Genomic DNA, 16,198 nt, shown 5'->3' on the forward strand with positions numbered 1-16,198 from the left:
TTTTCTGCAAACCAAAAAGAAAATTGTGTGTAAATTAACAGGGCAGCCAAAAACAGACAACTAAACTCAATTTGCAGTCACAGATTTTCTGTACATGATAGAAAAGAAACATTTTAAAATAACAGTATAACTGAAAACAGAAAAGTGAATTTCACAGATTTTCTGTACACGACAGAAAAGAAACACTGTAAAATAACAGAATCACTGAAAACAGAAAAATGAATTTCACAGACATTTTACAAGCTTTCAGTAAATAATGAGAAAGAAAAACCTGAAAATCACAGACTTGCCTCGAAACAGAAAATGAAATTTCACAGAAATTTTGCAGGGATTTTCGGTAAATGATAAAAATCTAACATTGTAAAATAACCAAAAAACTGAAAAACGGAAAACAGAACTGTACAGACATTTTCTGGCAGGACAGCTGCCAGAAAATGTCTGGTTTTTTTAGAAAAAAATTTTTACAGTGCAGCCATTCGCCTCTTCTGTTGCCTTCGGTGACTACGAGACAAGTCGCAGTCTCCCCTGCTTCAGAATAGGTGCAAACCCTTATGCTGACGCTGGCTACCTCCTTGTGAGCGTAGCTGATTACCGTTCCTACGATGGCTCTGGGTCTTGGGTAGCTGGCTGCGTCCACGACGACGAATTCTTTTTTTGCAAGCGATGCGCTGTTCTATCACCTGAGCCATTGCTTCCCTCCTGCCGCGGTGCAGTCGTGGGTGCATATGCTTAGGGATGGGTAGGCCGATCTGATGTTGTCTGGTACGTCCTCCGTGTCTTCAATTTCCTTGTGGCTCTCAGGGTCGCCTAGTCGTCTCAGTAAGGCCATGCCCACACACTAAACACAAATCAACCAAGATGGGTGTTTCTGGCTTATCCTCAAGCTACCTCCCTAATCGAGGTTCGAAATACACCCTTAGATTTCGTGTAGATTTCCACCCCCAAAAATACGGAGCACTTGCGTTTGGCGAAGGGAGCAGATTTGGTGTAGATCTTTACACCAAAAATTACGAAGCACTTACGGTTGACAATGGGAGCAGATATGGTGTAAATTTTTACACCAAAAAATACGAATCACTTGCGGTTAGTAATGGTAGGTTTCAACCGCGGAGGTACGCTGAGCGGTGGCAGCGGCGTTGTGTGTATGCAGGCGCCAAGATTCCGCAACGCCGCAATGCAGGAGGAGGAGGTGATGACAGCGGTCCGTTTTTCTATATTGCATTTTTGCTCTTCCTTGCAGTGCTACTAGAACTGCTAACAATATAGGCGGAACGGTGCTAGTTCGTTGATCACACTAATCAGGTTCGAATGCGCTTTGTAATCAAGAACAAAGCCCAATCGAACCTCAATGGTCAGATATACCAACCAGCCCCGTTCCGTCCATGTCGTTACGATGTATTACTGTAATGAACAGGGAAAAAACACTGGATACAAAGTGCATAGGACCGCTGTCTTCACCTTGTTCTCCTGGATGCGTGCTTTGCACGATCGGGGCGCCATGCATGCACACGACGTCGCAGTCATGTCGCAGCGCATTGCCGTACATCGCGGAAACAAAACGAGAGCAGCGGCGGCGGCAAGGAAACGTCTTTAATCTGACTCCGCTGTGTATACGGCACTTCTGTGAAAAATACACAAACCATGGCTCCGGCGCTAGCCGAAAGTATCTTGACGGGGTGGTTCGCAATGAGCAAGAAAAGCAGAGTTGGGGAGACGGCAGGCAATGAAACTAATAACAAGGCCATCGTAACTGATCTGCGTAACAAATTACTGCAACACATTTTTTTTTCTTCTTCTCGTAAATGTCTACCGTCTCTTCAATATAGTACAAAACCGAATCCCTGAAATTAAACATCCTGAATGGTGCACAAGGAAGCCACTAGCGGGCCGCTCCACACTGTACAAATAATGTTTGCTATATCTCTCTGCCCTTAGAAGTTTTTGAAAAGAATACTTTTGCATATATAATGCTTAAAATCCGTTCATTACTGTCACTTATTTTGCAGTCGTTTAACGGACCTTTTTAAAAAAAATTTTGAATGCCGTGCTCCTTTTGAGCATTGAAAATATTTTTGGAGTACTATTTTCATCCAGTCTATGAGTCCTCAAAGTCTCAATATAAAAGCAGAAGGATTCGCTGTAATGATCAGACAAAAAGATGGCATATAGGTTGTGCTCCGTGGTTTTATTTTCGAACAAAAATACAGTTCTTGGATTTTACTTTCATAGTGCAAGGTAGCTGTGTATTTTTTTTGGACATTTTTTGTTTCCAAGACTGCAGTTTTAAGCACTTTAGAAAACATTGCTACTAGGACGTCCTCAAAACACTGTTTACAATTTCACTTACTCATGCGACATACATTTATTTCATTGGATGTTCGAAAACACTGAATTACACAGACCACTGTTAAAAATAGCGCTGGATTATCACAAATGTCATTTACTAACCAACGAACATACCTGAAATATTAACACCGGCAGCATTAAAAGGCTGCTTAAGTATGGCATGTCAAGCGTATTCAATTCAAAAGAATTTGAAGAGCCTGCGTAAAGTAAACAAAACGTCACGAAGGCCTGTGGATTACAATTTTATATTTTTAATGGAGGACAATAAACAACATTTGCAACCACAATTCTTGGACAGGTATTTAGAGATAGGGACGAACTTGAAATGATCACCTAAAATTAATCAAAACGATATAATAGCAAATCATGAAAAATCATGCAGACATAACTTCAAAACTTCTTCGCAACACTTAAGCTAACTGGTGCATTCAAAAAAGATCAGCTAAAAAAATGTTATGCACGAGACACTCCCAGTGGCCAACTTCAAGATACAGATCAACAAACTACAGTAAAAGAAATACTAAACAGACATCCTAAAGTAGCCATCTAAATCTACAGTAAATTACCACAGGTATCCAACCTCTAACTTTTGTGTTTGTTCTTGAGAAACATATAGGACGAACATAACCTCAGAAAATGTATAAAATACATTCAATTTAACACACAATCTCATAAAAGCGCCATAAAACAAAACTTTACACTCGATATATGGAGGCCTATGCTCTAAACAAAGTTTATGTGCCACGAAAAATATGTTAGCCACCCATTTCAAGCAGCCTGTCGCCATTAATGTGCAGCACTCATAACTTATATGGAAAAATTAGAATACAGAATACACATGCACATATGCGTTTCAATCTTGCTAACAAGTAACGACTAATGCTTAAACACAGGGAATTAGTCAACCTGGTATTACCTTGACTGTGGGCACTACAAGCAAAGAAAAAACACATGAACAAAGGTCAAAGCGATAAGGGCACATGCATTCTGTCTGATCGGGAGAAAGGCATTCATCCCCTTCACTTTAGGATGAAGTGAACTAAAGTTCCAGAAAAATTTCCATGGCAACTGATCAGACTAAAGACTAGTGACTTTGTGATTAAATAAGTAATTGAATTTCTGAAGACCTGTGTCTAAGCGCATTTTTGCTTGAAAACTGAATTGTTCACCAAATTCATTAACGCTATTATTTTTTTCTAATTACAGGATATGTATTAATGCTAGCAAATTCGTCATGTGGCAGAACGGGGAAAACTTTTACAAAACAGACAAAAATCATAATATGCTGACAATGCTCCCAGGAAGCTGTCCGAGCTAGTAGCAAAAAGATAAAAACCATGATTAGCCCATGCAGGGACAAGAAACCAGTGGGGCGATCAAATCAAATCAAATCAAAATTTATTCGCCTGTATGCGTACATATTCATACATTCTGATTTGCCTAAGCACATTTTGCTTGTTGGCTGATCAGGCAGCAGGTGGAGAAGAAACACTGTATGAATGCATTTTTTTTTCTAAACAGTCATGCTAACACAGAGAAAAAAAAAGTCTGAACACAGAATAGCACACATGAAACTACTCAAGCTATACACAAGGCAATACATTTGCACACCAATTTCCTATGTCCATCATCATCCTACGCTTGTTATTAGCAATACACAGATCATCGGGAATTTTATTAAATACCGCTGGTACATAATAATTGCGCATATTTTTACCATAGTTTTTATAAATCCGTGGCTTAACAAAACGTTCCGTTTTTCTCAAGGTGACATCTTTTTTTACGGGAGTCTTATATTCATTTGAATAATAATGCCGCGTTAACACAACAAAGTGGAAGAGTTCACGAATCTGAAGGATGCCTAACTCATCGTATTTCCCTTTCATGTCAACCAAGTGTAGTCTGGTGGCGTAAGATATAGTGTTCACTATTCTTTTTACGATAACATTTAATGCTTCATTCTTGTATTCGGAGCAGTTACCATATACAGTAATGCCGTACTTTAAAACAGGTTCTACTAATGCTGTATAGATTAATCGTCTAAGATGAAGCGAAGATTTGCCACGAAGGTGATACATCAGCCGCAATGGCCCTTATCTTTCTAAAGAGGTAGACGATGTGGTCGCCCCATGTGAGGTGTTCGTCAAAGTGGATGCCCAGATAGAGAACTGTTCTCTCCATTTGCATAGCTTTACAATTACACTGGTAACAATGGGATGCGTGAAGATACAGTGGTTGGTTTAAAATAATTTTTGGAGGTTTTTAAAGCATATCAGTTTTGTTTTGTTAACGTTTAAAAAAATGAAATTTTGCGACAACCAGTCAAACACTCCACTTAGATCTGTTTGAAATTATTCCACGCCTGTACGATAATCAGTAGCTTCAAGTGCTAGCGCCGTATCGTCAGCGTATTGAAAAATGTTTGACTTAAGCTGTAATAAACCCAAATCAGATACATATACGTTAAAAAGCAGGGGACCAAGTGTACTTCCTTGAGGTACACCGAATTTAACATTTTTTAAATCTCCGCGCGTATTATCAAGCATCACACACTGCAACCTATCTGTAAAATAATTGACAAAAAACTTCTTAAATTGACCGCGACAACCAAGTGAGTTTAATTTTTCGAGTAGTAGCGCATGGTCTATCGTGTCAAATGCCTTAGTTAGGTCCAGAAATAAGGTTAACTAAATGCGATTATTTTCTAATGCATTGTAAACATAGTCAGAAAATTCTTCAAGAAGTGTAGTCGTAGTTCTATTCCTTGTGAAGCCAAATTGCGCAGCATTGTTCAAGGAGTATTTTTCACAGAATGGTTTTATAACATATGCAACATGCTTTTCCATAATATGTGCTATTGATGAAAGTATTGCGATTGGCCTGTAATTTGTACAATCACCTTTCTGCCCGTGTTTGTAGATCGGCCTGACAACAGATATTTTTACAGAAAGAATTCAAAGCGCTATAGACGGGACAAGGTGAAAAAGGAGACACAACACACCTTGTCCCGTCTTTCACCTTGTCCCGTCTGTAGCGCTTTGAATTCTTTCTGTCATGAACCAACTGGCCCGGCTGACTCCCCTCTTAGATATTTTAAGTTCCTGAATTATTCTTAGTAGAACTTTCTGGCGGGCTAGTTGGTACATTTCTATTAAATAGCGTGCGCCTGCAGACAGAGGAAAGAAGCGCTTCTTTCCTCTGTCTCCAAGTTTCCTGTGTTCGTCCTTTTAGCGCACGCTTTTTAATAGATTATTCTTAGGGTCAACGAAATGTTGCTGTTCCTGTTTGTCATGTCTTTCCATGCTGCCACAAAATGCAAGTACAGCGTTTGACAATGTTCTGAGCCCACGGAATTTGCTTCTGAGCCGTGTTGTGCATCGCTAGCATTCCAGATCTCTTGGATTAAGGTACAGAAAATCTTGTCCCGACCACCATGAACGCTGGACGTCCATGGATACTCAGATGCCTTATTACATGGCTTAGAAGCGAAGCCCTTTGGCTCTTTACTTTTTGACAAAGTCTATACATCAGTTTTCTCACAGATTCATGCTGATATTGTTTTCCTTTTTCTTCGCTCTGGCCAACTGTATCATGTTAACATTTATAATATACAGCAGAACAGTTTGTGTTCCACTACTTGCGTTCCAAACAATACTGAAAAAACTAGGCATGTACAACATGTACAGGCGGATAGAACAGGCAGCTGTGAAGGAAAGATGAAGTGGTTTTTAGAAACTGATGAGCTGAAAACCATCGATGCGTTGTTTATTTTAAGCCTAGGCCTCTAAAAGCACTCTCAAGAAAGGTCAGCAGACAGAGCGGAGGAAAAGCTACAAGAAAAGTACTGGAAAAGCGTGGCCTAAAGCCAAGCTTGTCTTTTGTAAAATACTCATGAGAGTCAAGGCGTTTTATGACTGTGCTATATTTTATGTGCTCCAACGTTTTAGAGCACCAACTGGTTAAAGAAATCGGTGGATAATTAACAACAGTTTTTTTAACCACTTTCACGCACTGGTACCACATTAGCATTTTTCCAGTAATTTGACAGAGACGCCGAGTTAAGAGATGCTCGGATCAAGATCACTAAGTAATGAGAGATTTCATTCGCGCATGACATTAAAACAAAGTTAGGAACACCAACAGGACCACCGGCACAAGATGAATTGATATCGCTAAAAACCAAATCAGACATGGTTTCAGTGACAGATTCATGAGCTAACGGAAGTTCTGCGATGTAATTTGGCGCAAAACCAGACTGAAAAAAGCATTAAAGCAGCATGCCTTATCACTATCATTAATAATAACTGCACCATCGAGGTCTAAATTCGGGATTCCAACTGCTTCACGTCCATTGTGTTTCCCGTATAGGCTCGGTGACGTGCTGACAGAAGTCATTAGTAGTCATTAATTCTTAAAAGGATGAAGACAATGAAGAATGGTTCGTACGAAGAGGCTTGTAGTGCACCCATTTAAAATCCGGCATGTTCAAGTCCCCACCAAAAAAAATGTCATTTTTTAAGCTGAGTAGAAATTCAGACAGCCATCTAAAAGCGTTAGGGTTGGCAGCGGAAGGAGGACGGTACGCTGATCCAATAGCCAAATTCTTTCCATTGTTTAGGCGAAGGTTGCACCATACTGACTCGCAACCAACTAGGCGCACTGTTATTAATGAAGAGCTAAAACACTGGTCAACAAGTAGAAAGACCCCTCCACCATGCAAGTGTCGATTGCTACGGTACGCATCATAACCGGTGGGTAATACTTCACAGCTGAGAACGGAATTATCCAGCCACGATTCAGTGCCAATTATAACATTAGGTTTTACAGAGGAAACAAGAGTAGCAAATTCATCCGTTTTATTTTTGAAACTCCTGCAATTCATGACGAGAGTTATCAATTCAAAATTTGTTGACGCCAAGGCCAAGGGCATGGAATGAAAGGTGGGCACGAGCAGCGGAGCGGGCACTTTCCTCCCTTTTTGCCATTCTGAGCCGCCGCGGTGGCTGAGTGGTAACGGCGCTCGGCTGCTGGCCCGACTGACGCAGGTTCGATCCCGGCAGTGGCGGTCGAATTTCTAAGGAGGTGAAATTCTAGAGGTCCGTGTACTGTGCGATGTCAGTGCAAGTTAAACAACCCCAGGTGGTCGAAATTTCCGGAGCCTTTCACTACGGCGTCTCTCATAGCCTCAGTTGCTTTGGGACGTTAACCCCCCCCCCCCCCCCAAAACAAAACCAAACTTTTTGTCATTCTTGAAGCTTGACGACTCGGTTATGTTCAAAATCATAGACAAAGCACTTTTTGGTGCCAAGGAGCTTATCAAATCTCTACTTGGAAGGAAAAGCCAGGTCAAGTGTGTATTGTGAAAGCCTGAAGCGTGCCGTTCTGATTGCGGGCGTGAAGTCTTCGCGTATGGCAAACTTAGTGTCCCTTAGCTTAGGGCCGCACGATAAGATATTGTCTTTGATTTTATAACTACAAACTTTGACGACAATCGGCAGGTGCTTCCCTTCAACAAACCGACCTATTCGATGAGCCTTTTCGATGCTGTCAGGTGGAACATTTTGGTTAAGATGAGACGAGAAGAATTCGCGCACATTTTTTTCAGATTGAGACCAACTCTCAGTTGCGGAGTCATTTATACCTAGAATAACCAAATTATTCCGGCGGGCCCTATTGGAAACATCATCAAAACAGGCCATAAGATGGGCAACGTCCCTGTTCAAGGTGTCAACACAGGCTGATGCGTTTGAATTGCCAGCCTTTGCGGCCAGCCTTGAGGAATGCACGTCGTTCTCTAGTGTAGTGATCCTGCCCAGTAAAGATTTTAGGGACGTACTTGCAGCGTCCTGCTGCTGTTTAAGCATATGCACTTCCTGAATCAACTGCGACTGGCGAAGTTCTAGTCGTTCTATTGCAGCGTAAATGCCATCAATGGCTTCATTATCTGAATTCATCTTGTGTGTATCAAAACCAGGAGCGGGGTTGCTCTCAACATTACCGTATATTAACAGTAAAATTTGACATAACAGACCATGACCATACTTCAATTTAGCAACACACTTTTTCATGACACAAAGCAAGTCGTCGGGGCACGACAACACAATAATACATCGATTGGAACTACAATAGCATATGCAGCGGGGAAACCGGTAACTAACCTGGTCGAAAAACAGTGGTAAGTGCATGGCCGATGCGATTTCGCGCCCCAGCTGGCCGGCTTGAAGAATATCCGCCCCTCGGAGACAGTGCTGCTAGTGCGTCTTTGTTGCCAGATGAACAGTGTGGTCGAAGCCAAACTGAGGCAGATGCGCAGGTGGTACGCAGCAGCTTGTCATCGAGGTATCGCCAGCAGCAGTCGAGCTGAGGTTGAACTTGACAGGCGGATGTTTGGGTGCTTTATCCAGCAATGATATATCCACAGACGACCAAGAAAAAAGTGCGTGGGACAGGACTTGGGCGAAAAACAGTTGTAAACGCATGGCCGATGCGATGTCGCGCCCCACCTGGCCGGCTTGAAACTGGCGACTAAACATATAAATAACAGCGCGACACACGGGGCAATAAGGAAGAGACACAAACACGAGCGCTGACTAGCAAATGAAAGAAATTTTGATGCGGCGAAGCAATTTATAACCCAGGGTCAAATATCTCCTGAGAACTTTGCTCTTGTCAAGATTTCCAGTGCACTTGCAGGTGGCCACGTGTTCAGGCAGATTTTTCCTCGTTCTTTCATATCTTTGCTATGCTCTCGGAACCTATCATTTAAACAACGCCCAGTCTGTCCTATGTAGGATGATTCACAAGACAAAGTTTCTCCAGTTTGTTAGGTGCAGTGAAAGCCACCCTTACGTTGGACCGCCTCAAAGCTTTCTTCGGAGGATTACTCACGCCATGCACCTACGGGATCACGGCAGTTTTTTCCCGTTCCTCTTGTTCCTGTGTCGTCGTGGCTGCCCGACAGAAATCTCAAAATTTTGCAGCCAACACTACAAAGAACAGCGTCCGGGAATCCGGCGATGAGCAACCTTTGTACTTGGTTCTTGAAGATTTCTTGGCTACGATGGAGGCATGACCTTGAGGGTGATTTTCAGGGCGCTTGTTGCTACTGCTCTTTTTACTAGCTTCGAGTGAGCCGAACTGTAAGGCATGAAACCTTTCTTTGAGCGCGGGGAGTAGCACCAGCATAGGGCCGCTGCCACCTTCTAGAAGACATGGCGTCAGGACATGTCGCTTGCTGCCGTCGGAAGCCTGGTACCAGGTGGGATTTTTCAAGGACAGTCTGAGGATTCCTTGCTTCTGTGAAGCCTCTCCGGGGGGAGGGGGAAAACGATTCATTCAGTCGTTCTAGAAAAACAGCGCACACCGGACAGGGACCAAGGGAAGAACCGACGACACGAGCGCTTCGTACCGTTTCTCAAGTGAGTGACTTTCTTTGGAACAAGATTCTACCGATTCTTCCTAAGAAAGCCCCACGCCCCTAGGGTATTGAAACGTTGAATATTTTCAGCAATACTGAAGTGCCTGTGGACGCTAAAAAAGCTCTCAACTTGGGACCAAATATCTTCGTTGATCCTCATCGCGACAAGGTCGAGTTACTTTCTCTAGTGAGGAAAAGCGCTGCAAGAGCACACCCGGAAGAGGCTGACAGATGTATCGGTAAGGGTGTTGACATTATAAGGAAGGCACCTATGAAGAAGCCGCTCATAAACTGCGGCAAAGTTGCGGCAAGCCTCAGACAAGCAGAAGTTCGGTTGCTGACTTCTGGCAAAGAAGGAGGCTTATGGTCCTACCTTCGCATACTTTTGGGAGAAAGGCTGAAGAGGCCATAATGGCAAAATTCCGGAAAGTGGAAAAAGTTAACACTCAGGTTGTGAAGAAACAGGCAGAAAAGCTTTGTGATGACCTCAACCTTACTAAGGTAGGTCAAGCTATGAAGAAGACCAAGGGTCTAAGATTTAACGCCTTCTTTAAAGTCAAGACACACAAAGATGACTGGGCTTTCAGAACAGCTGTGTCGGAGCGAGGTAGCTGGCTGTACCTTTTAGGGCGATTTATAAAAGACTCCCTTTCCTTGCTAACAGTGAACGACCCTTTCCTGATGAAGAAACTTGAGCAAGTTTCAAGGTACCTCGAAGAGCAGTGTCCGCAAGGGGAAAACATTTTCTCGGTCGACCTGAAAGACCTCTCTACTACTCTCTCCCGCACGAGTCGCTGTTCGAGGCGGTAAAGGAAAGCATCGAAACCATGGAAACCGATAGGTTTCAAAATGCCTGTGGCACTAGTTGTGCGAGCTTCCTTGATGTCCTGGGGTTTTATCTGCGCTCAACCTTCATAAACTTTAAAGATGGACTTTACATCCAGAAAAAAGGAGTATGTATAGGATCATGCATGGCGCAGTTTCTCAGCGATCTGCTACTTGGCAGCTGTGACAGAAAACTGAAAAAAGCCCCAGAAAACAGCAGCTTGCTCAATGTGTTCCGATATGTAGACGAGCTTTTGATCGTCAACAAGGCCTCTGCATTTGGACCCCAGAGTGATGTAGGGGAAATTTTCAAGATATTTGAAGAGACTCTTGAAGATTTCACTTTGACGAAGGAATTACCGCAAGACAACCAACTCCAGTACCTGGACTTGCGCCTGTTCGTTCACCGAGAGCACATCTGTTGGTGCTACTCCCCGCGCTCAAAGAAACGTCTCGTGACTTACAGTTCGACTCACTCGAAACTAGTAAAAAGAGGAGTAGCAACAAGCGCCTTGAAAAGTACCCTCAATATATCATGTCTGCATTGTAGCGAAGAAAGCTTTAAGAACCAACTACAAAACTTGAGCATCGCCGGATTCCCGGAAGCTGTTCTTTGTATTGTTGGCTGCAAAAGTTTGCAAGATTTCCGCCGGGTGCCACGACGACACAGGAACAAGTGGAACGTGAAAAAACAGTTGTGATCCCGAATGTGCATGGTGTGAGTCATCCTTTGAAGAAAGCTTTGGGCGGTCCAAGGTAAGGGTGGTTTTCACTGCACCTAACAAACTAGAGAAACTTTGCAAAATGGTCAGTCGAGAAGAAAAGCCGCCAAAGCAGTGCTAAAGGAAACACGAGTGGCCTTTCACCGATTGTAAATAGAAGTGTTCTACGATGTGTCTTTGTCTTGTGGATCATAGGTGAGACTGGAAGTTGTTTAAATGACAGGCTTCGAGAGCATAGATATATCAAATACAGCACGAGGAAGAATCTGCCTGAACACGTGGCCACCTCCAAGTGCACTGCAAATCTTGACAAGAGCAAAGTTCTCAGGACCCGCTAGCAGAAGTTGTTTGGGCTGTTTGAGTGCACTTTGTGTCGTATGTTTAACCCGGTGCCAGGAAAACTCGGAGAAAGCGTGCGGCTATCATAAGCTTGTCGAAGGAGCTAGGAAGTTCGCCCCGCCAACTTTTCTCTGTGAATTCGTCTCACGAACTTTCATGGGAGTCTTCTCCACTCGCGAACAAGTTGGATTTCCCGTCAGCATTATGACTGACATCACATCGCTTGGAAAGCCCGTCGCAAAGGCTGCAGTCACATGGGCCGTTAGCGGTGGGTTTCTTGGTTCCTGCCAGCTCACATCAGAAGTTTCAATCTCGCCATGGCCTGCCTTGGATCCTCTGCCGCTGCATCTGGTTCGAGCCGGCTCATCAATCTGGTAACCTACCTCAACGATGACCGAAGCAAACAGCATGGCATATAAACGCGCATCAGGGGCTTCGCCATTCGGGCATGACACCGCGCCAGCGACGATGCGCTCACTCCCGTTCGTTTTCCAGGCTGCAGTCACATTGGCTGTTTGCGGTGGGTTTCTTGGTTCCTGCCAGCTCACATCAGAAGTTTCAATCCCGCCATGGCCTGCCGTGGATCCTCTGCCGCTGCATCTGGTTCGAGCCGGCTCATCAATCTGGCAACCTACCTCGACGATGACCGAAGCAAACAGCATGGCATATAAACGCGCATCAGGGGCTTCGCCATTCGGGCATGACACCGCGCCAGCGACGATGCGCTCACTCCCGTTCGTTTTCCAGGCTGCAGTCACATGGGCTGTTTGCGGTGGGTTTCTTGGTTCCTGCCAGCTCACATCAGAATTTTCAATCCCGCCATGGCCTGCCTTGGATCCTCTGCCGCTCCATCTGGTTCGAGCCTGCTCATCAATCTGGTAACCTACCTCGACGATGACCGAAGCAAACAGCATGGCATATAAACGCGCATCAGGGGCTTCGCCATTCGGGCATGACACCGCGCCAGCGACGATGCGCTCACTCCCGTTCGTTTTCCAGGCTGCAATCACATTGGCTGTTTGCGGTGGGTTTCTTGGTTCCTGCCAGCTCACATCAGAAGTTTCAATCCCGCCATGGCCTGCCGTGGATCCTCTGCCGCTGCATCTGGTTCGAGCCGGCTCATCAATCTGGCAACCTACCTCGACGATGACCGAAGCAAACAGCATGGCATATAAACGCGCATCAGGGGCTTCGCCATTCGGGCATGACACCGCGCCAGCGACGATGCGCTCACTCCCGTTCGTTTTCCAGGCTGCAGTCACATGGGCTGTTTGCGGTGGATTTCTTGGTTCCTGCCAGCTCACATCAGAATTTTCAATCCCGCCATGGCCTGCCTTGGATCCTCTGCCGCTCCATCTGGTTCGAGCCGGCTCATCAATCTGGTAACCTACCTCGACGATGACCGAAGCAAACAGCATGACATATAAACGCGCATCAGGGGCTTCGCCATTCGGGCATGACACCGCGCCAGCGACGATGCGCTCACTCCCGTTCGTTTTCCAGGCTGCAGTCACATTGGCTGTTTGCGGTGGGTTTCTTGGTTCCTGCCAGCTCACATCAGAAGTTTCAATCCCGCCATGGCCTGCCGTGGATCCTCTGCCGCTGCATCTGGTTCGAGCCGGCTCATCAAACTGGCAACCTACCTCGACGATGACCGAAGGAAATAGCATGGCATATAAACGCGCATCAGGGGCTTCGCCATTCGGGCATGGCACCGCGCCAGCGACGATGCGCTCACTCCCGTTCGTTTTCCAGGCTGCAGTCACATTGGCTGTTTGCGGTGGGTTTCTTGGTTCCTGCCAGCTCACATCAGAAGTTTCAATCCCGCCATGGCCTGCCGTGGATCCTCTGCCGCTGCATCTGGTTCGAGCCGGCTCATCAATCTGGCAACCTACCTCGACGATGACCGAAGGAAATAGCATGGCATATAAACGCGCATCAGGGGCTTCGCCATTCGGGCATGGCACCGCGCCAGCGACGATGAGCTCACTCCCGTTCGTTTTCCAGGCTGCAGTCACATTGGCTGTTTGCGGTGGGTTTCTTGGTTCCTGCCAGCTCACATCAGAAGTTTCAATCCCGCCATGGCCTGCCGTGGATCCTCTGCCGCTGCATCTGGTTCGAGCCGGCTCATCAAACTGGCAACCTACCTCGACGATGACCGAAGGAAATAGCATGGCATATAAACGCGCATCAGGGGCTTCGCCATTCGGGCATGGCACCGCGCCAGCGACGATGCGCTCACTCCCGTTCGTTTTCCAGGCTGCAGTCACATTGGCTGTTTGCGGTGGGTTTCTTGGTTCCTGCCAGCTCACATCAGAAGTTTCAATCCCGCCATGGCCTGCCGTGGATCCTCTGCCGCTGCATCTGGTTCGAGCCGGCTCATCAATCTGGCAACCTACCTCGACGATGACCGAAGGAAATAGCATGGCATATAAACGCGCATCAGGGGCTTCGCCATTCGGGCATGGCACCGCGCCAGCGACGATGCGCTCACTCCCGTTCGTTTTCCAGGCTGCAGTCACATTGGCTGTTTGCGGTGGGTTTCTTGGTTCCTGCCAGCTCACATCAGAAGTTTCAATCCCGCCATGGCCTGCCGTGGATCCTCTGCCGCTGCATCTGGTTCGAGCCGGCTCATCAATCTGGCAACCTACCTCGACGATGACCGAAGGAAATAGCATGGCATATAAACGCGCATCAGGGGCTTCGCCATTCGGGCATGGCACCGCGCCAGCGACGATGCGCTCACTCCCGTTCGTTTTCCAGGCTGCAGTCACATTGGCTGTTTGCGGTGGGTTTCTTGGTTCCTGCCAGCTCACATCAGAATTTTCAATCCCGCCATGGCCTGCCTTGGATCCTCTGCCGCTCCATCTGGTTCGAGCCGGCTCATCAATCTGGTAATCTACCTCGACGATGACCGAAGCAAACAGCATGGCATATAAACGCGCATCAGGGGCTTCGCCATTCGGGCATGACACCGCGCCAGCGACGATGCGCTCACTCCCGTTCGTTTTCCAGGCTGCAGTCACATTGGCTGTTTGCGGTGGGTTTCTTGGTTCCTGCCAGCTCACATCAGAAGTTTCAATCCCGCCATGGCCTGCCGTGGATCCTCTGCCGCTGCATCTGGTTCGAGCCGGCTCATCAATCTGGCAACCTACCTCGACGATGACCGAAGGAAATAGCATGGCATATAACCGCGCATCAGGGGCTTCGCCATTCGGGCATGACACCGCGCCAGCGACGATGCGCTCACTCCCGTTCGTTTTCCAGGCTGCAGTCACATGGGCTGTTTGCGGTGGGTTTCTTGGTTCCTGCCAGCTCACATCAGAATTTTCAATCCCGCCATGGCCTGCCTTGGATCCTCTGCCGCTCCATCTGGTTCGAGCCGGCTCATCAATCTGGTAATCTACCTCGACGATGACCGAAGCAAACAGCATGGCATATAAACGCGCATCAGGGGCTTCGCCGTTCGGGAATGACACCGCGCCAGCGACGATGCGCTCACATCCGTTCATTTTCCAGGTCAGTTACATGAATTCTTCATTAGGTATTAGAAGCAGCAATTAATGTCTGTTCGCGCTGTCTTGTTTACCAGAAATCCTTGATGTGTCAAATCGGTTATTCGGCCTGTTGAAGTGGATGTGGCAATTACTGTCTGGTGTACTTTTGATGCTTTAGGGTGATATTGAATCTAATCCCGGTCACATGTCGAAGGCTGAAACTGAGGAGTTTGCCCTTGCCTTAGAAGGACTGAAGAAACTGGAAGAAACGTGTGCGTCATTACTAGAAACAACCCGTAAGCTGAAAGAAGGCCAAGCTACTTTGTTAAAGGAGCTCAACTGTTCCAAGGAGAGGGAGGCTGCTGCTGCGAACGCGTTGAAACACTTGACTGGAAGGTTGGCTGCACTGGAGGCCCGCGAGACTAATGAAGGCGAAGCTAAAATAGCGAAAGACCAGGAAGTGGCCTCGCAAAAGAAGCAGAACTTTTAAATGAAAGGATACTGACACTAGAAGCATCAATCGCCACGAAACATTCAGAAGAAGCCGGAACATGCGAACACGCTCTTAGTTCTGTCTCGGACTAGCTCTCCTTAATTGCATCTAGATGCGATGATAACGAAAATCGGTTGCGTCGATGCAACCTTCTTTTCATTGGAGCGGAAGACGATCCTTACGAAGACTGGGCAGCGTCTGAGCTGAATATCATACAGGTTTGTTCAGAAAGGCTCGAAATGAGTGAAACAAGTACACAGTTCGAACGCGTACACAGACTAGAGAAATATGGCGATGTTAAGCGTAGACCAATTATAGCAAAAGTGCTGTCTTTCAAGGACAAAGTGAAAATTCTTTCATGTGCATGTAAACTGAAAGGAACTTCCTTTTCCATCGGAGGAGATTTATCGCCAGCAACACGAAGTATTAGAAATAAATTGTACACATTTGCCAAAACACAAAACAAGCCTTTCAGGCGGTTTTTTGATAAATTGCACATAACAGCAAAGACCTTTGTTTATGACACCATTACCGACAGTTGTGCCGACAAGCAGATAGC

The sequence above is a fragment of the Amblyomma americanum genome, chromosome 11 (genome assembly GCF_052857255.1).
Source record: "Amblyomma americanum isolate KBUSLIRL-KWMA chromosome 11, ASM5285725v1, whole genome shotgun sequence".
NCBI classification, from domain to species: domain Eukaryota; kingdom Metazoa; phylum Arthropoda; class Arachnida; order Ixodida; family Ixodidae; genus Amblyomma; species Amblyomma americanum.